General features: G+C 36.9%; 1 long non-coding RNA gene across 2 annotated transcripts in view; it reads left to right on the plus strand.

Annotated features, from left to right (window-relative positions):
• Positions 1 to 25,193, plus strand: part of LOC120494026 (uncharacterized) — a 151,403-nt gene that overhangs the window by 61,493 nt on the left and 64,717 nt on the right. The window contains exons 3-4 of one of the 2 annotated variants that reach the window (XR_016146028.1): positions 20,461 to 20,518; positions 20,752 to 20,828. This is a non-coding gene — a long non-coding RNA (uncharacterized LOC120494026). The remainder of the gene's footprint in view (positions 1 to 20,460; positions 20,519 to 20,751; positions 20,829 to 25,193) is intronic. The other variant, XR_005625802.2, reaches the window with a different exon arrangement.

A 25,193-nucleotide genomic window follows, 5' to 3' on the forward strand; every position in this document is an offset into this window, starting at 1 on the left:
AAATCAATCATACTATAGTATAGATGACATTAATGTAATCAGCACTTCAAATAATGGAATAAATAAAGACAAGCAATGAAACCTTTGTTCATAATGAGATCTGTGCTGGCCTAGTTCAATGATTTATATTCTAATTAGCTATGCCTGGTTGCATAGTAGCAAAGTTAACTAGCAAAAACATTAATAAAGTAGGAAGTTCAATTCAATTCAGAATTTTGGACTTTTATCCTCAGGCATCTGTACCATGGTCCTGCACTTGTGGAATTGAACTGCGCAAATTTCATATATTTTTGTAAGCACATTTTCCCTATGAACATGCATCTCATCTATCAAAGCACTTTAATGGAAATAAATGGAGAGGTAACTTTGCGCTTTGCCGTAGCAGGACCAGTCACCAGGATAAATGAGATGAGCCTCTAATGGAGTTGAATGAATTAGAGAAGTTCCTCCCTACAGCTCTGCAGGGTTCAGGCCTTAGCGTTCACTGAAGCGTATGCCATTTCTTTGGTCTGCGGGGAAGAACTAAGACATCTCTAATGGTCGAGATGATATTTAGAGGAAAATTCAACGCCGGCCTCAAAATAATCTTGTTACATTTTGTAACATTTATTTTCCTCTGAGATTCATTTGAACTCAAAACAAATTATCATAACTTTGAAATATCTTCAGACTAAAACCAGGATAAGCCTCTAGTACAGGTTTTCTGTTCTGTCATGAAAAGGTTTTCTTGTTTTGCTTGCTTCAACTTTGTAGTCATGATATCGATCCAATTTTTTTAAGGAACAATAGAGAGGTTGATTTAAAATGTAGTGTATTTGCTTATTATTATAGCTTCTCCATGGTACAGAAAAACACTGATATTAATAATGCTGCTCAGAACGAGCTTGAGAACAACCAATGTGGTTGAGGATCCATTCAACTTTTTCTTACAGATGGAAAATGATCTGCACCAGATCTAAAGAAGCTTAGCCTTGAATAGACAACAGCAAACCTGCCTCTTTGTTATTGCAGACTGACAGTCCTTCACATTATTGGCTTAAATGACACCTCTTAGCATTCAGCAATAGATCCCTGCCTTAATCAATAGACTCACCATGGCAACGGAATATGTTGAAAATACAAGGTTATGAACATGGCCATGTCACACATACATTGCATTTCAAACACAACATGTATAAACTCCTATCAGACGGATGCTACGGTATTACATACCTTTAGAGGAAGGCACAAAATATGCTAACCTGAAATTATGTTTAGTTTAGTGTCTCATTCCAACCCACATAAGGATGTACATGAGCGGACAAAAAGTGAGAACAACATTATCTCAGCTGTATGTGTATTGTGTGAATTAATTAGGCATGGCACTATTCCTCAGTCCCTTTTTGATGACATTTACACAAGACCAACAGAAATGAGAAAGACAACAAGAACCTCAGGGAGTTAAACGGGAATAAATACTGTGATTATATTAATCCTACAGTATTACATGCCTTTAAAGGAAGGCACAAAATATGCTAACCTGAAATTGTGTTTAGTCTTATTCCAAGTGTTCATTCCAACCCACATAAGGATGTACATGAGCGGACAAAACGTGACAACAACATTATCTCGCCTAGAAATGCCTAGTAAAGAACTATCTTTGCCCTTTATCTGCTATTACTTACCGATTAGTTAATATTGTTTCCATATCAGTTAATAGTAATTTATAGTAATATTAGTAAGTTAAGTGTTAATGTAATGCTACCTGTTTGTCCCGCATTACTTCCTGCATATAGTTAACGGACCAGGTGTTTTCCACAGCAAGTTTAAAAAGAGCCCAATTCTCCTGGAGTTAGTAAGAATCAAAGCAGTCTTTTACTTTTTTTTTTATCAGCCTCCTTCTTCCTCCTCTTCCTCGCTGAAAAGCATATCACTGTCATCTCTAGAGAAATCAGCGAGACTTAGTCAGAGGGAGCAAGGACACTTAAGCGGTTTTTGAGGAGATTAGTCCAGCTAAGAATTGCATTAGATAAAGAGCAGACAGGCATGAAGAGTCTGCAGGTAAATGCCAACGTTGCACCAGCAAATGAGTCTGACCTGAAACCTCTGCTTTTAGTGATGCATTGTCAATGAAATCTGTTATCTGCTACTCAAGAGGTTGCTTTTACTCTGGGCTATCTGGCTTCAAGTGAACAGCACTCGAAGCCATGTCAGTAAATGTGATGGTGCAAGGCCATGGACTCTATTAAATATATTTTAAAATGTTATCGTTGCTTTTAGATAGAAATTAAAATCCATAGCTCAATACATCTTGGAGATTTTAGTTAAGATGCATGTATATCAAAACAGGAAAAAGTAGCACTGGTCAGATATCACGTCTTAATGTTCCAAGCCAGGTCAGGTGTGTCTGCACAGGCTGAGAATCTAATCCAAGGCCCATGAATATTAATTAACAAGGTGACTGGGTAGTCACTGCAACATCAGCACAATTTAATTAATATTCATGAGGTAAGCCAACACCATGTGACAATGTCACAACAATTACCTTTTTTAAACTTTATTCTTCAAAACATGTTTCAGTGCCACTACTATATCAGCTGAAAAGAGCAGTTCCTTTCACCAGAGTCTTGATATGAGTTGCATAGATGTATTCTAAAGCAGACCGCTATCAAATTGAGCTTTCACCTTATCTTTGTACTCACAAGAGCTCCACTCCGACACCTTCAGATCAGCTGTCTTTTAAATCATATCATGTTTGTGCGTTGTTGACTGTGCTTTGAGATTCTCTAGTAAAATGCCTGATCTTGATGCAATCTTTCTAATACATTGGATGGTATGTTTTACTGCTTAAAGGGATGGTTCACTTTGAAATTAATTTTTGGTATGTTTTAGTTTACCTCAAGGGCATCCAAGATGTCCACAAAGACCACAGCCACAAAGCGCCCGTGCCTTCAGATCACTTGGACGTGGCTGTGGTTACTAGAGGTAAAAAACTATATAAATACTGTTTGTTTTCTCACATAAACCGCTCGTTTCGTGTCTTAGGCCATCAAAGTGTACTTACATTTACGAGTCATTATTGTAATAATATTGACAATCATGTTTAATTTGGACTTCTCTGTGCATGCTCTTTGAGATGGTGACCATAGACCTGCATTATATGACTGATAGACACAAACGGTTTGACCTAAAAATATCAAAATTGAAACTAGTGCGGAAACAGATGCCTACATCTTGGATGCCCTCGAGGTAAGCTAAAACATACCAAAAATTAATTTCAAAGTGAACTATCCCTTTAAAATGCCGTATAAAAGACAAATGCAGTGATACGTCAGCTGTTATCTCAGCTGCTACGTGGTTTAGTCATATGGTGTGTTGCTGTTTACCGAGTCATGTGGTTGCTTTAGGCTTCTCTAATAATTCTTTGTGTATTTCTTTTGTGGTATAGTCAGTATACTCAAATCTTGATCCTGTGCCACTGCCAGTCATCGCAATAGCTGTTTGGTTTTAGATTTTATAGGATTAGCCTGTACCATATGGCTGTTTGCATGTGTACAATGAAGCGGGCAGAATAAATGAGGGTAGTTTATTAACTCATGCTGATTATAGAAGCAGGCTTGACTTTGTTTTGCATGTGTATTCACTGCCAACAGAATTTAATCGCAAAGAAGCAGCAAAAAGCATCATCAAGAATATAAATTAGACAACAAACAGTTTCAAACTGGTCAAATAAAAAGAGACCGCTGCTTATCAACAAAGGGCCTTTATCTGGGGCCTTTGAATAAATTGGACAAAAATGATCCCAGTGGGTAAACAGAAGCTGGAGAAACTTCAAATCTCAGCATTCTGCCCGTCTTATCTCATTTCACAATGAGAGGGTATGTATTAAAAGTTGTGATAGAAACCTTAAATCTCACTGTTTTGAGTCCAGGAGTTTACGACTGAAGGTATCAGCTGGATTTTCCTGCAGACTGGGGAAACGGGGGATTAAAAATCAACTTAACCCAAAGCGCATTAACAGGATTTAAGTTGTAGTTTTCATCTGGAATTTTAAAAAGACCAACAAGGATATGTATTTTTTCGCTCTGAAATAGAAATTTTACTCAGCGGTTGCATTGCGCAAAAAACACAAAAACATTCTTAATCGGTATTATATCTATAAAAATAACACTTGACAGTATATTATTCAAATGTTGTTTTTATTTGAAATGTTAGACCAATAGAGCAGAATTTAAGACTTAAGACTATAGTTTATGCAATTTATGAATAAGGTTTTATTTAACCATGTTTAGATGTGTTCACTGGGAAACAAAACAAAATATACAGTATTGAGTTGTTGTTGTTTTATATTTGAGCATGGGTATATATTTCATAAGGTACTTGCCAAAAAGATTAATTAATAATAAATGCAAAATAAATTGCACAAAATAAATACCCTAAATTAATCATCTTACACTCAGGTTACACTCTATATCCCAACACACCCTCGATCTGTCTCTCTGTCACTCACACACAGCACACCTTCACTTTTCAGATCAATATCTGTGTGTTTTCCTCACTCACCCTGAGAAACGTACAATGACTGCAATAACTGCAATAACATTTGGTGTTCCCACAAGCCCTTGCAGCAGTAGCGCTTATGAGATCTGTTCCATTTGTGAGAGGAGATCGGGTTGATAGCGCGACCCTATAAATCGACTGCTTCGTTTCCTCATACACGCATACACACTTATAATGCGCAGAACACAAATTGTGTCCTTTGGGAAGCAAAAAGGGAGTGTGCAGAAGCACAATAGTCTGGCAGGACATCAGGGTTATTTCCGTGGGAGCTGTCGGAGCTGTTTATTTAAAGCGTTCTGACAGGCGGGCCAGCTAAATTGGGTAGGGGAACAACGGCCTTTGCAGAATCAAGCGTCAGAGCCCGGAGCTGTGCGAACTCTCCTTCACCAACGTGATCTCATGAGAATACGTATGTATGTGTACGTAAAGTGTCGTTCTATCATACGTATATATAATTACGTTTTATATGCGCAGAAACGTATAATACTGACGTATTTACAGTACTAAAACGTAAAATATTTACGTATTGACAGCACAAAAACGTAATTTATTTACGTATGAACAAATCCACCGACGTACACATTGTACGTATCACAATTTATGCATATTAATATCGTAGCATTATGTTTCGACTCTATTGCATCCCACTGTCTTATTAATGAAGTTTTCAGTCGCATTATTGATATAATACTCATAAATATTAACATTTTGCTCGTTTCGCCTGCATGGTGTTAAGCAATACACTATAAAACCTTAAAAAATACATTCTTTAACGTTACTCGTTCAACCATTTTGTAATAGTTTATTTACCTTGAGACACATAAAGCGTTTTCTCCTATAAAACACAACAAAAATTCACAAAAGACATCAATTTTAATAGTTTGATGTAATCCAAATCTTTAGAATCCATAGTTGTTTGCAAGAAACAACTCCTAATTCAGCGATTTCAGCCTCTTATCCAGATCTCCATTCTCAGCAGCGACCGTAACGTTACAAGTCAAACCCCGCGCTGGTGATGAATTCAAATTCAAATATTGCGCCCATACGTCATCTTTTACGGCAGCGATATCAAACGTTCATTGGCTCTTCCCTGCTTCGTCACAGTTTGCGACATGAAGGACTGTAGACGGTTGGTTAGTTTAGTTCATTTGAATTTTGAAATGGAGAAGCGCGAACCAACCGAAGCCGGATTAACATTTTCATTAGTAATTTAATTTCTGCTCTGTACTTCATACAAAACTATTACAATACTGCCAGAGAGAAGACTGCGACTGCAACGCTTCATCATGTGAACGGCTTTTGGTATCGGTTTTGACATTTTCGCAATAAATAAATTATTGTGATTATACTTGTCTGTTAGTTATGTTTTTCTTCATAATTGTAGTTTTTACGTAGTTTTAAGGAATTGTTATGGTAGGTTTAGGGGTAGGAGTAGGATTGGTGTCTCAAAATATATTTTAATGCTATATTGTTAATAAAACTGCCCTTTCCCAACACCTGTCTGTTACGTTTTATCCTTTTTTATATTAAGTATAAAATGGGTATGTTTAGGTTTGGGATTAGGGTTACGGGATCTTACATTTATCTATAAAATAGTAAAAAGGGAAATTATCCAGATATCTTTATGATATAGAATATACGTAAATAGTTTACGTTTTGTAGCTGTAAAAACGTAATAATGTTACGTTTAAATGTTGCAGATACGTCTATATTATACGTTTCAGCATCTATCCAAACGTACTAAAAAGTACGTTTTCTATCTTTGCAAAAACGTAAAATAGCTACGTATTAACAATGAGACCAGGCTGCCTTCACACGCTAAACTAAACTCCCACGCTGGGATTTCTGCCCACCTGTCATTAAAACGCCTTTGCCTTTGTCGCTGGTGCGTTCTGCTGTTTTCCATGTTGGCTATGTTCTGTACAGAGCGATATAGCACAAATCTAATGGTACCGCTTGAGCTTTGGGCAAACCGAATTATATTTATTTATTTATATATATATATATATATATATATATATATATATATATGTGTGTGTGTGTAGTATATATATATATATATATATATATATATATATATATATATATTTGCATTTTACAGTACAACAGGGGCCCCTTTAAATTCATCTGTGTTCACTATTGCCGGCCATTTGTCAGCACGGCATTAGAAACCACTTATATTCTCTCGCCATAGAGTCTGCAGTGTTTTGAAGGCATGAATGAAACTTCTCTGAAACTTGCTCTGCTCGCAGTCTGCTTCGTGAAATCAAGCTGTTGAGGATGAACAAGCCTTTTTAACAAAGATTGCTTTGAACTATAACTATCTAAAGGCTCATTTGACTTGCATTTTAGTTCTGTTTTAGAAATGTTGTTTGAAAGCATGGGCACACCAGATTGGTCATGCATGGTGTATTATTCAAACAGGTAGTGCTGCATTTTTTAAAGAAGCACATCTCCTCACATGGACAACATAGTTCCCCTGATGCATTGATGGAGGTTTTCTCTGATTGGATAGCTATCCGTTCACGAAAAGACCGGGTCCAAATGCCCTCCGAAACGCTTTTGAGATGAATTTAAATTGAATCACTCAAATCACTTCAAGTGATAACTTCAGGATCTGGTTTTTAAAGCCACATATGTGAATTTTACTCCTCCCAAAATGGTAGCAATAAACGTGTGAGAGCGTTTTATACCATATGACAGGGCGACTGTAACATGCATCGCCACAGATATGACCCATCACAGATGAACAACTTGTCCCTTCTAATCGTAGATGAGCAACTGAGTATCTCTCCAGCAAGCAATATGGTGTAGTTGAGGACTTCTCCTCACTGTGAAGATAATCTAGAGGCCGTTAAACTCCCACAAATGAAACTGAAAGTTTGCCACCGTGCATCCTGAAGCTCAACACACAATCATCTTCATTAAAAATAGAAAAACTAAATGATCTTATCAGTGCTGATGGTGCTTTCTCTTATATTGCGGTCTTTGATCTTGAATTTATCTGATGATAAATAATATACAGCTCATATCTGCTGCTTTTATTGAGGTTCATTTGAATTTGCGTACAGCACGGGAATTAAAGGTTGTATTTATATTCGTTTTGCGATGGAGTGCAAATGGAACTGTTTTAACAAATCGGATAGCACGATCTGTAATAACGCATTAAGTGACCAGGTGTGAATAGCCCCTTTCAGGTGTTTCAATCACAAATGGACAGATCACATTTTTTTGAGAGAAGAGTCTCTAAGACCCCGTTTACACCTGGTATTAAAATGCGATCTGTATCCAGATAAGTTATCCGGATAATAAGTACTGATTCCATTTACACCTGGCCACATAAATGTGTTTTTGCAAAACGGATATAAATCCGATCTTCAACTCCCGCGTTATATGCAGATTTATTGGATTGGACGCCACCAAAAACAGATCTGAGCGGCATTTTATTGATCATCAGCTAATTTCCAAATCCGAGACATCAATAAGAGAGAGTGGCAACAGGCCTGGTAATTTCGTTTCTTTACTTGAAGATGTGTTAACTGCGTCTGTGACTTACTTTCACTTTTATTTGCGATGTTTGCACGTTGAATAGACGCTCAGCTGCTCATCTGCGGTGATGCGTGTCGCGTGTCGCATCTGACTAGGCTATAACATGACATAGCCTATATAACACGCTCTCACTCGTTTATTTTTTTAGCATTTTTGGGAGGAGTAAAATATACATATGTGGTTTCAACAACCAGATTGCGTTTACACCTAGTAAAGATCCGGACACAATGCGAGCCAGACTACCTCCAGATGTGGTCAGGCAGATCCGATCACGATCCGATCACAACGCGTTTACACCTTGCATTAACATGCGTTTTTTATTATCCGGATAACTTATCTGGATACAGATCGCATTTTAATACCAGGTGTAAACGGGGTCTAAATTTGTGACTGAAGTATCATTTACTTAGTTAGAGTGGATAAAAAAGTGAACACAACAAATATAATTATAGGAGGAAAAGTATAAAACCGTGTCTACACTAGAAAGCCACAACAGCTAGCTTTGTTTATACGGTTTACTTTTTTTTCTTTCTCTTTTGTTACACTTTTAGATTGCCAACAAAGGGTGTAAATACCAGATGCTCCAACATGCCCATGATAATACATCTCAAAACCGTGAGGTGTTTGCATATGTTGTCATCTCTGTCTTAAAAACAAATGTATCACTTCTTCCTCCATCCCTGTTCTCATCCAGACACTGCACCAGGTCAAAAATCCTCTTGACTTCCATGCATGAATTTTGCCCTCCTCCGTCTCTTTCATCTCTTCTTACACTTACATGGTGTTGGCACTGCCAGATGCTTACATTTTATCTCCAAAATAAACGACTTAAAGGAGATAAAGGGCTCAATGTGTGATGGGTAGTTGAGGAGTTCTCCTCACTGTGAAGATAATCTGGAAGAGTGGAGGCCATTGCGCTTTATCTGCCTTCACCACTCCACGCTCGAATGAAGGCCACTAACCACTGCTCCTTCTGATTCAATCCGATAAGCTCTACCTCCCTCAGGCAGTTACCAATGACATCATTTTTCATCCTCTTCTCTATGCATTATCTAGATCTGTTGAGCATCTCACAGAAGAGCGAAGATAATGTTAAGAACAGATGCATGTGTGTTTTTGCACTGGTGTTGGCCGAGACAGTCATGATGCGAATTGTATACTATAAACTTTCCGCTGGTTTTGATAAATGTGAGGTTGCGATGATACCTACAATACCAGGTAATGTATGCTATTATATTACACATTAGCTGGCAACCCACTACTTAATAGGGAAGGGGACTAAGTGAAACAATACAGCAGAAGCCAGACTGTAGTCAGTGATTGAATTTTAAAACATCTAAATAACACATACATAATTAATTATATTAAAATGTAATGATGAATTTTTTAAATATAGTATTATTTTATAAGCTTTGCATCCTTTAGTTTTTGTAGCTAAGCTTTACAGGGATTTTCAGTAAAATGTTGCTCATAAAGGATTTAAAATGATTGTGTTTTTTTTTTCAAGGGTTGGAATGCATATTAATTTTAAATGTAGTTTTTCAACTGTGCAGAAGTAATTGTCAATAGTTCAATAATACAGCGAGCCAATGACTTTGTTGAAAAAATGTGTGTTAATCATTCCAAGAGTGCGACCTAAGCAAAGAAAAAAATCACAATATCAGATTCTTGTCATTTTACTAATAAATCAACTTCTTGGATCATGTACCATAAACTGCGACGTCTAATTCAGCAATACTGCAGACAAACTGATCAATTCATCATCCAAAAAAGTGGGAATTTACATAAATGTGAACAAAGTTTTGCTATATTTGAATTCAGTCACTTTTAAATGCACATTTTCCCTACAAGTTGCTGAATGGATAGTCCTTTTTTCAGAACATCTAACGAGCCTCGCCTATAGAACCATCCTCAGATGATGCATTTAAGATAAGAGAAATTCAAGGTCTGCTGTGAAAGGCAGACTACAACATTGTAAATAGGGATGTATTCAGAACTTCAGGTACTAATTAACACGAACAGATGTGCTCTCTGACACATTTGGGTTAGGCATCACCTGCACAACAGGCTCTCTCACCTTGTGCTTTACAAACATATTCAGCAAACAAGCCGACAGACCTCAATTTTTTGATAAATTGCAAGTGGCAGCCTGCAAGTGATATTATTTGTTTTCCAGGCTCCAGTCGACAGAATGGGAAGGTAAAGGGAAGGATGATGGTGAGCAAGAAACCCATAGGTGTACCTAACCAAGTAGGGTTTGATGATTCTTTGTGTCACATGCGAAGGGATTTTCACAGCTATCCTGGCAGCAAATAAATTGTGGGTAATTGATTTGCACAGAGTAAACAGAGCATCCTCTCTAATGGCCGGGCTTTATTACCTGCCTCTGTAATCATCTCAAGTAGAGGGATTGTGTACTGATCCCTTGCAGGCCCCTTGAGGTGCTTTGAGTGATGCAGGTGATGACTGTAGCTTTTTTTTTTCTTTTCTTTTTTTGGAAAAATGTGTCATTAATACAATTTACTTTATAAATAAACAAATGAAGAGTTCAGATGCAAAAGCCTCTAAGTGCCATTTGAAATTTTCTTCTAGAATGATCATTTTTATCAAGCTTGTATATTTAAGTTCAGTAATTTCACTTAAATGGCAATGATAATTACCTATTAATTGTTATTTAAGTGAAATTACTGAACTTAAATATACAAGTTTGATAAAAATCATCATTAAAGAAGAAAATTTCAAATGGCATTTAGAGGCTTTTGCATCTGAACTCTTCAAATACTCTCAAGTAAATATCGGAAATTGCCATCGTCTTTTGTACTCTACTGTGAAGTATATTCGATTAAAGCAGATTTTCGAATGAGTTCAAATGTAAGGCAGGACTTGATTTTGTTCATTGTGACTTGATGGGATCATTGGATCATTGACGTTTGCTAATGTTGTTATATCGTGTGAGTGACAGGTTGCTGGAGGGGAGAGGTTATTGTCTAACCCTCGCACCACAAAAACATAATCAGAGGGGGAGTTTTTGATTAAAGATTATGAGGGCACATGATTTGAAAAAAATAATAATAATGTGCATGGATAAATCATTTATAATAAACACAGCAAAATTCCATAAAAGTTATGATTTTTCCATTTTTATTTCCAATTTTATTGTCCAGTTAAAGTTTTGATTGATTCACTTCCATTGCAAAGATCATTAGAAATTAACTTAGAGGCCGCATACATGACACCGTTCTCACAGAAAAGCCTTAACGCGATCCGGCCCGCTCAATCGCACGACAAGTGCCTGGTTGCTCGAGAATGCAAACCTTGAAATAGGTTTCAAGGTGCAAGCCTTGAAAAAAAAAGAGTTATCTCTGCGCAAACTTCAAAAACGCAAACCTTTGAAAACGCTGACGACGTGCACTTGCGTATTTCGCGTTTAGTCTGTATGCGCGTTTGAATATATATGTGCGCAGGCATGTAGTCTTTCTTTACAAATTGACCCCAACCCTTGCCTTAAAAAATTATTATACAGAATTGTGTATCGCTTCCGCATAGCATGTTAACTGGAATTATTTGGACAACATTTTATATGTACATAGGTAAAGGGAAGGGAGGGAGGCCTTCACAGCGGAGAAACTTGACACTACAGGACTGTGTTGCCGCCGTGTCCAGGCGCAGGTTCTTCGTCAGATCTGGATACGGCTTGGATCGAGAGGACTGTGGTAAACCTCGGGATAAACAGAGACTAATATTAGCGTAGACGCTATTCTTCTTATGATGTAATGAGTACATCAGGATTTATGGGAAGTGTTCCTGGTTCCGGCTGACCTAATCTACAGCCTAACATTAAATTATAGAAGTTTATAATGTGTTAAGTGTTTTGTTTTTAGTCTACATTTAAACTGACAGATTGTGTCTGCTTCCTGGACAGTGTTAGGAAGACACTGAAAGTTTGAAAGTTTTGTTGCTATTGTCACAATAGATGTGACGGACTATAATGCTTTAAGAGCTCGCTAAAGTACTGGGTAGCTAAACAATTTAGTGCTTTGTAAGTAATCAGCAATATTTTAACATTTTTACTATGTTTAATAGGGAGCCAATGCAGTGTTGACAGAACTGGGCTAATATGGTCATGCTTCCTGGTTCTGGTAAGAACTCTAGCTGTTTTGTTTTGGACCAGCTGTAGTTTGTTTATTAAGCGTGCAGGGCAACCACCCAGTAAAGCATTACAATAATCTAGCATTGATGTCATGAACCCATTAACTAATTGTTCCGCATTTGTCATTGAGAGCATATGGCGTAATTTAGATATATTTTTAATATGGAAAAATGCAGTTTTATAGATACTAGAAACGTAAATTTCAAATGAAAGATTGGTATCAAGGAGCCACACCCAAGTTCCTAACCGATGACAAAGACTTGACAGAGGAGCCATCATGTACTAGACAGTATTCTAGGTTATTACGAGAATCAATATTATTATTAGAACCTCTGTTTTGTTTTGTTTTCTCAGAAAATTTCTCTCTCTCTCTCTCTCTTGATATCTGACTAAGGGTAGCATGAACAGCAATGGTCCTAGTACTGAGCCTTGTGGTATACTGAAATTGTGATAGATAAGACATCTCTTCATTTACTGCTACAAACTTATAATGGTCAGAAAAGTATGATTTATATCATGCAATTCCACTAATGCCAACATTTTTTGAGTCTATTTAAAAGAATGTTGTGGTCAATAGTATCAAATGCAGCACTAAGATCGAGTGACACTAATAGAGAGATACAACCGCGATCAGATGATAAGAGCAAATAATTTGTGAGCTGTCTCAGTACTGTGGTAAGGTCTAAATTCTGACTGGAAATCCTCAAAGATACCATTTCTTTTTAAAAAGCAATATAGTTGTGAGGATACTGCCTTTATTATCTTTGACAGAAAAGGTAGATTCGAAATCGGCCTGTAATTGACTAATTCTGTAGGATCAAGATGCGTTTTTTTTTTTTTTTTTTATCAAGCAGTTTAATCATAGCCCGCTTAAATGTTTGTGGCATTTTCCTAATGACAAAGATTAATGAATGATATTAAGAAGAGGATTTACTGTATGACCTCTGGAAGCATCTATTTCAAAAGCAGTAGGATCTAACATATCTAACATGTTGATTTAGATGGTTTAAGGAATTTAGAGAATTGTTCCTCTCTTATAGCAGTTAATGTATCGAAATTTTTCCTCAAGGAGACTATGCACTGCCTAATGTAATACTGTAGTAGACAGTTGCATAGTTATTATTTTCTCACTGATATTATCAATCTTGTAAGTAAAAAAGTTCATAAACTCATTACGGCTGTGCTGCTTGGAAATGTCTGGTGTTGAAGCTTTATTTTTCATTAATTTAGCCACTGCTTCAAATAAATACCTAGGGTTTTGTTTATTTTCTTCTTGTAGTGTTGAAAAATAAGCAGATCTATAGAAGCTCTTAACGCCTCTCTGTATGCAATTGTGCTCTCGTTCCATGAAATACGGAAAAACTCTTCAAAAAAAAAAAAATGTTTTGTTTTCTTCCAGTTGCGCTCCATTTTATGTCTGCTCTCTTGAGGGCCCGTGTGTGCTCGTTGTACCACAGCTTTGGACTATTTTCTTTAATCTTCTTTAAGAGCAAAGGAGCAACTGTGTCTAAAGTGCTGGAAAAGAGAGGGTCAAAAGTTTCTGTCGCAATATCGAGTTCTTCTAAGCTATCTGGAATGCTGATGAGATGAAACTGATCAGGAATATTATTAATAAAGCAATCTTTAGTGGCAGAAGTGATAGGTCTAACATATTCAGACCTATCACTCTATTTCTCTCAGTCGGCTTTGCAGCCTTGGCTAAATGGAGTATACATGAGACTAGATAATGATCTGAGATGTCAGAATTTCAACAGCATCAACATTGATTCCATGTGATAATATTAGGTCAAGTATGATTACGAGAATGAGAAGGTCCTGACACGTGTTGTCTAACTCCAATAGAGTTCAGAATGTCTATAAATGTCAATCCCAATGCATCTTTTTCGTTATAATATTAAAATCACCAACAATTAGGACTTTATTTGTAGCAAGTACTAACTCTGATAGAAAATCATCAAATTCTTTGATAAAGTCTGTATGGTGCCCTGGTGGCCTTAGAACTATAGCATGTTATTCAAGTAAAAAGGAGGCAGAGGTTGTTGTTTTTTTTTTTTTTTTTTTTTTTCTCGCTTCAATACAACAATTTAATACTATTACTTAATAAGTTACTTATAAGTAACTTTAGACACAATATTGCCAGAAACTTGGATTGTTTTTGATGAAGATACAGAACTTCCAAAGTCACAACTGAACCGCTTCAGAACCAAGCAACCCATGAAAATGGGTAATTCGTTCCTAAATGATTCATTGATGTTCAGACTGACAGTCTGTCTGGAATGCTTAAATATAGACAATTGGAGTGATTCATTTCAAACAGTAAAAGTCAGTGAGTGATTATACTGAGAGCAACGTTAAATGTCAAAGATGAAACACCACAAGTTTGATGGTCTTGTAAAAAATGTATGATCTACATGTGTGATGGGAGTAAATAAAATGAACAGCTGTCAAACCAGGTGGAGTTCATAAAGTCAAAAGTCATGCAGATAGTTATTTGCTCTTTCTAAAGGCTTTTCTCACTGATTCTTGTTGCTTTCAGAAGTGCTGTTTGGTTTGCTTTTGGTTGAACTCCTTTAGGAGATGGGCTTCATCAAGGTCACGGCCTGCCCCATTGAGGTCTCAAAATCACTCTGTGTATTGTGCAAATGCTTTTAACAACCATTACGGCTTTCCAGTTGATGAACAGACTGAACAGCAAAGATAAAATGCACTAATATGTTTATCACCTTCTAAATGGTATTGTCCCCCTGTCAAACTTCAGGAGAACAGTCAAAATCAATCCCCGTCTTGTGCTGGTTCTTGCACCAAGAGGGTTTGCAATTTATTTTTTTATTTTTTTATTTTTTTGTGACTAGAAATATCTTGGGTTTTATGATGGAAAATGTCACAGATTGAAGCCTTCAGCTCCTCCTTATATAATCCTGAAGATTACTGGAGAGCTCCAAAAGCCTGAAGTCAGAGCAGAGTGTCCCTGGACACAATGGCCTTGCTGTACCTTGCAGTAAGAGCCCTGTGTGAATGCCAATTTGAAGGATATGTGAATTCAATGAGCCGTGGAGCCAGAAACTTTTGTGGTTTAGTCAGGAAGATTTTCTTTTAAAAAATGCTCGAATTAACTTAGCCTCTGGGTTTCAGTAAATGTAAGCAAAAGAAACAAAGAAACAAAAAAAACTTTGGGTCTAGAAAAAAGGTTTGTTAGTACCATCTGTAAGAGCTATGACCAATTATTCCTAATGGGTTTAGCAAAACAGGATCTGAGAAGAGAGAGCGAGTGCAACCGATAACTTTCAGTGAACCGAACAATTTGATCCATTTGCCCTGATGAGAGAAAAAAGTTGTGCTCCCTGAAGTAAAACCTGCATGCCAGCATTTGTTGCTGGCCAAAATTTTCATTAGTAGTTAAAAGGGATGACACAACAAAACACTTAATGCTTCACTTGGACGGACACACACACACACACCTCCTAATAGTTATTGGGTATTGGATATTTTCATGCTGTAGTATAGTGATATAGTGATGTTATGCCTAACTTTACTTTTAGCATTTAAAATTATTAATCTTAGTATTAAATGTTACTAAATTTAGAAGAAAAAAAACGGAATGAAATTTTGATTTTGGCAATTTATTGGTTGTGCCACAAGACATATTTTATTTGATAGGATGTAATAGATATATGAAGTTATAACATGAAATGCTCATTAACAAACTGGACTAAAGTGTAATTTATCTGAATTATGTAAGCTAAAATGTTGTCATGTGTACATGTGCTTCACTTATTTGCCATAGTAATCCGGTCAACGACGTCACTTGTTGTTTGCGGAATAGTTCTTTTTTTTCCATATATTGTTGCAAGCTGTTTTATTATTATTATTATTGCCCCAGCCCATAACACAGACAACAATTATTTTATCGACGGGCAAAGTTTTTACATAAATGTAAGATTTTTCTGATCCTCACCGACCTCGTCATAAAACCCGTTTAATTGATAGTGCGCGTCCTCGGCGCTCCTTGCTTTGTCACCGGCGGCCGCGGTGCGACACTGGTGGCTGGTGTTGCCAGATTGGGTGTTTTTTCGCTACATTTTAAGGCATGTATGCATGTGTTTTAGCCAGGTTTTCGCCTGGAAGGCTCTATAGAAATCAATCTGGCAACCTACTGTACGAAGTTAAACTGACAGAGAGCGCACGTTCACAGACACCAGAATGAACGTGTTCACAGTAATGTTCATCAGGCAGTAATAGAGTATATGAACGCGTTCATGCACTAACGTTCATTGAACGCGTTCAGGCACAACACTGAGGAAGCAGAAGAGGCACGTCTGCAGCGGCCCATAAACGCGTTGGAGTTAGCGTGTATTGGCTACAGGTGCGTGCAATGACGTGCGGGTCGGATATATGTGACCTGGCCGTTCAGATTGAAGTCGCATTTCAAAAGATCGGATTCATATCGGATTTAGACCACATAACCAAGTGGCCTGGGTCGCATTTGAAAAGATCGGATCTGTGTCGTTCAGACTATCATGAAAAAATCAGATACAGGTCGCATAGGGGCAAAAAAATCGGAATTAGGTCGTTTCAGCCTGCAGTGTGAACGTAGCCTAAATCACCAGCCACGAGTCTTACAATTGTTGTTTGAGGTTTCTCAGTGAAGTTTCTAGATATTCTCCCTTTACTTTCCTGACAAAAAATATGAGCCACAGCACCCAAAGCTCCTTTTTTCCACACTTGCTCCACCTACCCATCACAAAATGGTATGTTACACTCTATAATGTCATCCCTGCTCAGCCTCCATCAAAATGGAAATGACACAGACAGATAGCCAATCTATATGGAAATAATACAACAGTTTACCCCTGTACAATGCTGAGGTGAACATGGGATCTGATATCACTACACCCTATGTTTTTATAAACTGGACTCTGCCCAATTGATACAACAAGCTGGAAGCATCCCTGAGGGTTTCTGTTTTCTTTGCTTGAATCAGCTCCATATAATGTGTCTCAAGGTCTACATTTAGACAAAGGGCTTTCTATGTAGCAGGACCCTATTTACATTTGAGCCTGAGAACATTTTGCTTCGAAAAAGCAAAAAACATAAGCTCCCAAATCCAATTACACGGAGATATTATATTTTAATGGATTATTGATTCATCACGTGCAGGGCATTGGCTATGGTTAGATACCACAGTTGTTTTGCTGCAGGAGGTCTGGGTCGAACTCCCCACTGTGATAGTCAAGCACAGTAATTGTGAGTCCCATTCTCTCTACATTGTGTTTTTTTTTCTGCAGGAAATGTTCTGATATCATGTTGCCCATTTTATCTTCAATGTTATAAGGAAATGTATTGGTGTGCAGTGCTGCTTCTTGTAATATCAAGCATGAAACCACGGGAACACAGCATTCTGTTCCGATATGAGACTCGGTTGTTTTTCAGAGAGTGGATTGGCTGTGAGTGCAGTCAGACTGCATCCTAAATAGAATATGTGCTATGAAAGGTCAGACAACGTTTTCCATTCCCTCCTACTGGCATGATTACGGAAGGCCTGTATGGAATGTCCCTTATGGTATTCCGGTCTCGTATTAAAAAAGTGGAGTATCCCTTTAAGAGCATGATGAACGAGGTGTGCTTGTTCCATGGCGCAATACTATTATAATGGCTCATTTACCAAGCGCGCTTCACAATCGGTTCACATCCGAGAAGATCGATGTTCTCGTCAGGGCAGTAAAAGAAAGAGAAGTAACATTGGGTATGGGACAAATCCACCCAAATTAGCTGGACCAAATTAGGACATGGACCCTCATGTTTAAATATTTTTCTTTATAATAATGTATCATTTGCATAAGTAAAGTAAAGTAAAATGCATCTGTGTAGATGAGAGAATCATCTACAGTGTATGCGCGGCCACAACGCGCCACTGACTTTAGACTAGTTTTTTTTTTTTTTTCTGGTCAGTGGTGCAATTGTTTTCTGGAACTGCAAAATAGCACCAGGGATTGTTTGCGCTGAAACAAGCCTCCTTTTTTTGTGCTGAACCGCCCAGGGTCCGGTTCTGCATTGCGTGGGTGCAAAATAGAAATAATAACACATGTCAGTGTACAAAGTCATTTGCACCGGGTGCAAGATAGGGCCCATGATGCTTTTTGAAGGCTTGAATCAAGTCCTGTGACTCTTCAGATGTAAGGTATTATTCTGCTTAATCTCTGTGTGACTGTCTAAATTATCAGATGAAATAGTGTCTTGTATAATATTATATATCCTCCAGACATACCTGTGTCTCTTCTTTTTAGAGTTCCAAGTGAAAGATTTCATTTCAACCCCTGGGAAATTAGCCAGCAAAGCCTTGAAGAACCCTTGCATGAATGTGATGAGGCAGCTCATTAAAAATGACACAATAGAGCTGGTGTCTTTAGAAAAGGCAACATAACATTTAACTGCCTGGGGGTTGACAAGGCAATGTCCAAAGTGCCCAACCAAAGAGAGATGCCCAAAAAAGGCACATGAAGAGAACTGTGAGATGAGAGGTCAGACCATACTGCAATTCCAGTCTCCAATGTCTAATATCTCCATAGTTCTCTTCATGTGCTTTTTTTTAAAACGTCAAATATTGAAGCATGGTCAAAGGTGACGCCTTGGGGTGAGAATGCGTTGTCTTAGTGGTGAGGATTTTTTTTCTGAAGGTTACATCGATATACCATTAGGTCTTTTTCAGTGAGTAATTGATTGATTGGACACAAACAACAAGATGGATATTGTAATGGATCATTCATTCATCCAATTCTGAAGTGAAACAAGTGATTCACTGAATTTGGAGTAGCTTTTAGTAATAGAAAAAGTAGTAATGTGTCAGTATGCAAATCCAAATTTATCTTCTGTCTTTATGAGTGAGTCATTGAATCATTCATCCAATTGTGTCGTTTAAAAACAGATGCGAGGATAAACCACAATGTGCTCTAAGGATACATTTACATGACAACAATGTGCTAAAAACGCAAACGTTTTTCTCTTTATACAGATGACAACATTACCAAAATGATCCCTGTTCACACAGATCAGTGAAAACGACTAATAATGCTGTATTATGCATGACAGAGTAGTAGTTGGCGATGTCACTTTAAATAAGACTATGAGCCTGCACACACACATTCTTTTCATTCTTTTCATGATTGGTCAGTACCCAGTTTATTTGGACTAACTTGCTCCTCAGAATCACAACCTGCAAGTATGACTTATTATTGTTATTGTTATGTACTGTATATATTTTCAACCAGGTGTTCAAAATACTTCGTTTTGTGTTTTATATGGTGTAAGTCTCCGGCTAACTGCTAAGTCAAGTTATTACGGTCTTACTGAAACACTTCTGCTATTCAGCTGTAGGCCACTCTTACTTAAAACTGCGTCTATTTATGCAAATCATCTGTCGTTCTTACTACTTTAAGTAAAGATAAAGGATAATAACTAGTTCCAATGTTTCGTCTTCAGTCTCGTGCTCAGATTGATATGCCATGCTTCATACCACAGTCATGTTAAAAAACATCAATGTATTCACTCATTCATTAACATTATTAGATCCATCAGCATGACAGCAAGTTCAATGATTCCGCTTATTACTGCGTCATCAATCTACGCCTTTGTTATTGTAAGTGGTTAGCGACCCCTAGTGGCAAAAAATGGCATATTGTTGCTTTAACAAAGATTAATAAATATTATAACAAATGTATTGTTCATTTGTTAGTTGATACATTAACTAAATGTTAACTAATGAACCTTATTGTAAAGTGTTACGAAAATTGGTAATTTGAAAGGTTTTTATTATAACTGTTTCTAAGTTGCAGTTTATTATTAACCATAAACTGTATAAAAAATGTCTAGTTTACAGTATAAAAATAGGCCTTTTAGATCACCTTTTGTTTCAGTATGATTTCTGTAGTTTTTTAAGCATTTATCATCCAAACAAAGTTGATTTATTTAATTTTTTGCCTTTTGACAGGAAGAGAAAGTAGGAAAGAGATGTTGAGATTAGGAAAGGACCACAACGGTCCGCCAAAGTCCAATTGCGCTACATGTCATTCCTATTTTTTTTTATTTTTTTATGAAAATTCACTCATGTGAAATTCAGCATGTACTTTTTGAAGGCATAAAATGCAGAAAACAACACATGGAGCCTAATCTCTGAGCACTGACTCAAGGTCTCAAATGACAAGATGATATTTATTCTGCTTTTGCAGGATCCATGCTGCATGAAGTTACGAGTTGGACGTAATGGCTATCAATGTAAAAGGTAAGGTGAGAACTTTTTAATGTTCCTTTTTTCTCTTTAAATGAATTTAAAGTTTTATGAAAAAGTTTTATTTATGAAAAAAATGTGTATATGGTGTCTTTAAAAATAATTTGCTAGTTGTTGCCCGCTTCAATAGTTAAGTGCTCAAAAGAGAAGTGAGATATGTTAAGAGTCTTACAAATAATGTGCAGTTATCAGGGCTCAACTCAAGTTTTTTTTTTTTCATATATATACATAGCCTTGTGCAGAGACCTTCTCAGAATGTTCCTTCCTGACATCAATTACCTCTGCAGAGTAGATGACACTTAAACTAAGGTAGGCAATTTGTTTTATAAATGTTGTTATACTTGTTGAATCTCTCTTCACATCCTGATAGTATTCAAACTGGTCTGAATATTAAAACATGTACAAACTGTATATCTTCTGTGGAAGTCTCAGGAGCAAAAAATAGTTGTCCAATCATTGTATTCGGTCCAAATGCAATGATCAGTGTCCTACCTGCGTAGACATCACACGTATTCAAATCACCTTTATTTATATAACACTTTTACCATACACATTGTACATTCAGCTCGTTCCGTAAGGCTATGCCGAGTTGTAGATGAGTTTGTTTTACCGATCCTGCTTAACCAAAACAACAAGCTTATTTTTGCTTTCATGCCTTGTTGTAATCATATGTGATGGCAACCCGTGACGTTCTATCTGGGGCTGTTCAAGTCCTCAGACTCTGATTAACGTTTCTATGTCAAGACTATCAGCACTGAAATGAATCTCCAGCAGTCAGTTGGTACAAGTCAGAGCTCTGTAAGTTGTTTATGTTCATTATTTTTGCAGTGTTATGTGCTTTGAGACATGAGGTAATTTAGATGCGTTTTGATGCTTTGCAAACTGTTCTGTTCATGTGTTTTGAAGGTGTGACTTTCTAGAGCGCTCTGAAGGGAGGGTGGGATCTGATGCTTTCAAAGCTAGCTTGCTATTACTAGGTTCTCTGAAATTGCCTACCATATACCTTTATTTGGTTTCAACAAAAGTTCAGACTTCCCAACCTGATCTTTGCTGTCTTTTTCTCCCTACTTGGCACACACTCACATGAACACTCTGAAATCTAAATAAGTGAGAATTGAGAGAAGATTTTTTGTGTGTGTGTGTACTGTTTGTGTGTTTGTGTTTCCCAAAGCACATATGCTCAGAACCACTAAGCATAAAGCCAATTAGCCAAATGAGTTTCCCTACAACCCACTCAGAGCCTACATGTTGCTTAAAATACCTAGACCAAAAAAGGCTTCTTCTTCTGCATCTCTTGTAACTTGCATAATATTTGTATAACTCTTATAATTTTCTATGAATTGTTTAGCTTTTTGGTTTTTTGGTATGTGTGCTATTTTATTCTATATAATTATTTTTAAAAAATGTAATTACATTAAATGAATATACGTGATAGTGTTTATTAACAATCAGTTGATTTCATAATTGTTTGGCAGGAAGCTTTTCTCAAGATGCATCATTAACATTTTAATTAGTTTTTTTTTTTTTTTTTTTTTATCAGAAAAAGATATCCAAAGCAACTAGCAGACTCCAAACAGAACATATTTTACATGATAAATAATTTAGGACTAATTTGTCCAAGTAGCCCTGCAGGATTTTGGAATTGACTCCTAAATTGTCCTGGTTAAACTTTTTCCTGTTTTATCGAGTGCTCTATAAGCCAAAAAAACAACAAAAAAAAAAAAACACTTTTCCTTGAAGGAAAGTGAAAACAGTGTCAGGATGCTAATAATGTTGATCCTGGTGATGAGGAAGTCGAGCAGTGGTTCGGTAACGTCCTGCATGTCTGGCTGCTCATGAAAAATGTATTCTGCGGTGTGGTATAAACACTCAAATGCAGCTACCAGCTCTCTTGGACATGCTTCTATTTTTGGGCCTGGTTTGAGCTGTGAGTTCTCCACCTCGCAGGCCTCATTGGCTGACATTATCCTGCATTCACCCCCTGCCTCTATTGGAGGAAAGACATTTCTGTCACTTAAATTTATTAATCACCATATGACATTCCACATGGCATCAAAGCCTCCTAGATCATACTGCCACTTCTCTGTTGTAAATCCACTTCCATGTCTGCGAGAGCTCTTCAAAACCAGTGCCAATCCATCTTCAAAATGGCCCTGATGTTCCTGGTTCACTGCAAGAGAGAATAAACAATGAACAGGGCTATATGGTTCTGTGTGAAATTGATTAATTTGCTGTTTGTTGTGCATGTCAGTAAAACAGGAGGCACAAATAAATACATTTATGTTTCTTACATAAGCATCTAAAAGAGAGGAAAATAAAAACAGCACTTTCCCATTCTCCTTGTCCTTCAAATATAGACAAGCCATTTTGATTTATGAGCTCAGGATAACTGTGACTCAGGTGGAGAAGAAAAATATTTTTTCAGATTTGGTCGCAGCAGCCACTGGAACTTCTTCCATTTGAGCGCTGCTAGAAACTTGATCTTGATTGATCTTCATGTGAAGAACATACAGAACAGGTTTTTCTATATAAATGCGCTACTTTTCCATTGTTTGTCTATATAAACGTGCTAGACGGACGTGTATGATAATTGTGCTCGCGTCTTGCGTCTTTTGTAGCGTCTCTTTCGGATGATAGTTTTCTAAAAATGCACCGCTCAAGTTAAATTCAACTTTTTTTTGAAAACGAGTTTCCATTCCATTTTCCGCGTTTTTCAAAGCAAAAATGCGTTTTTTGTGAACAAGCCCTAACCCATGTTTTTCTGCATTCATTAAAGGTCTTTTTTTTTAACCATGTAGCCTAATTCAATTAGTTGACTCCCTTTATGAACAAGCACATCTTCATAATTATGGATGGATTAAGCATTAAACTTAAACATAAATTAAATTGGTTTCTTTCAGAATTCAAGTTGATGAATCAAAAACTTTGTTGACAGGTGGACAAAGCAGCTACAAGAACATAGAACAAGCTAATAGCTACCTAATCTCACTGCCTCCTTTGGACAGGTAAAGGGATAGTTCACCCAAAAATGAAAAGGCATCACAGATATGCGATGACACGCACATGACCAGCTTCGGCCAATAGTGAGCCTACGTGGTGACGTACAACACAGAACTGCTGCGCTGTTGTGAACTCATTCGAAGCCCACAGGGAAGGAAACAAATAGTTGAATAAAGTCGTTATTTTATTTTTATTTTTTTGCGCGCAAAAAAGTATTCTCATTGCTTGATAACCTTATGGTTGAGCCACTGTAGTCACTTGGACTATTTTAACGATGTCTTTAATAACTTTTCTGGGCCAGCAAGTTTCATTCCCTTAGAGAGAAGAGACTATGGAGGAGTGATCCAGCTCTCAGATAAAATCAAAAATATCTTAATTTGTGTTCCGAAGATGAATGAAAGTTTTACAGGTTTGTAACAACATGAGGGTGAGTAATTACTGACAGAATTTTAAATAAAGGGTGAGCTATCCCTTTAAGGCACTGCCAATACAAAACCATTGACAATCTGCTGAAAAAAAGGGCCAATGAGAAATACAAAAGAAAATGATAAAGGAGGGAAATATTTACACACCATGAATATGATGTGTCTTATGGTAAATATTAGTTAATCCACTTTCTTAAATGTTGAATGTACTGTAGTGTTTACCGAGGCAAAACAAAGTTTGACATTTTAACTGAAATCTACGATCGTTTTTTTTAGTTTAGAGAAATCTCTCACTGTATACTCAGCAAAAGGAATATTTAAAAAAAAGTAATTTAATATTGTGAAATATTAATGCAATTAAAAAATAAACGTTTTTTAATAACCGTCCATTTCAAGATATTTTTTAAGCACCCAGTTCTCCAGTCTTCAGTGTCACATGATCCCTCTTTGCTGATTTGGTGCTAAAAAATCATTATATTTAATAATTTGAGGAAACCATGATACATTATTTTTTCAGTAGAACAATTCAGTAATTTTCTGCTGTACATTTGAATGTGCACTGTAATAATTTGTTAATGCTTATAAGCTTTTGGCTTATTATTTATTTTTATTTCATTGCCTCTATTAAATAGATTATAAGTTGGGGTCAGAATATAATGTTAAGGCATGTTTGAAAGTTGCATCAGTATGCAACAATGTGTTTGCTGTGTAGACTAATAGGCCACAGTCTTTCTAAAGTAAAAAGAAAAAGCAAGTTTTGCTTACATAATCAGTCCCCTTTCTTTCCAATGTTATTCGCTAGGCATGTGTTATGCTGGTTACTTTACCAGTAAGGTTGACCTTTGTGATAATAGTATTCACAGTCAAAGAATCTGTGTTAACTAGAAGGCTACGGTAATTTTCCAGTAGGAAATTAACCCACAAGTCGACTACCGTAAAGCGATGGTGTACCCGTGCTCTCTTCCTGCGACAGATCCTTGACATTTCCCCCTGCAAGGGGTGGAGTACTTATATACCTGACATTTAGTGTCCATTTTCTCAGTGCTCCTCATTAAAATCTTCTGCATCAATTAGCACACCCTGCACTGGCTAACCTTTCTAAGTTTGTTAACATTGCAATGCCAGTAATGACCACAGGAATTGATGGCGGCTCAGTAGTAGTATTATCATAACTTACCAAGGATGAAGACGCTGATGTGAGCTAACTGTTGTTTTATCCTTCAGTTAACTATTCACGGCTGGATGAAAA

The sequence above is a fragment of the Pimephales promelas genome, chromosome 13, assembly GCF_988280905.1.
Source record: "Pimephales promelas chromosome 13, fPimPro1.hap1.1, whole genome shotgun sequence".
Taxonomy (NCBI): Eukaryota; Metazoa; Chordata; class Actinopteri; order Cypriniformes; family Leuciscidae; genus Pimephales; species Pimephales promelas.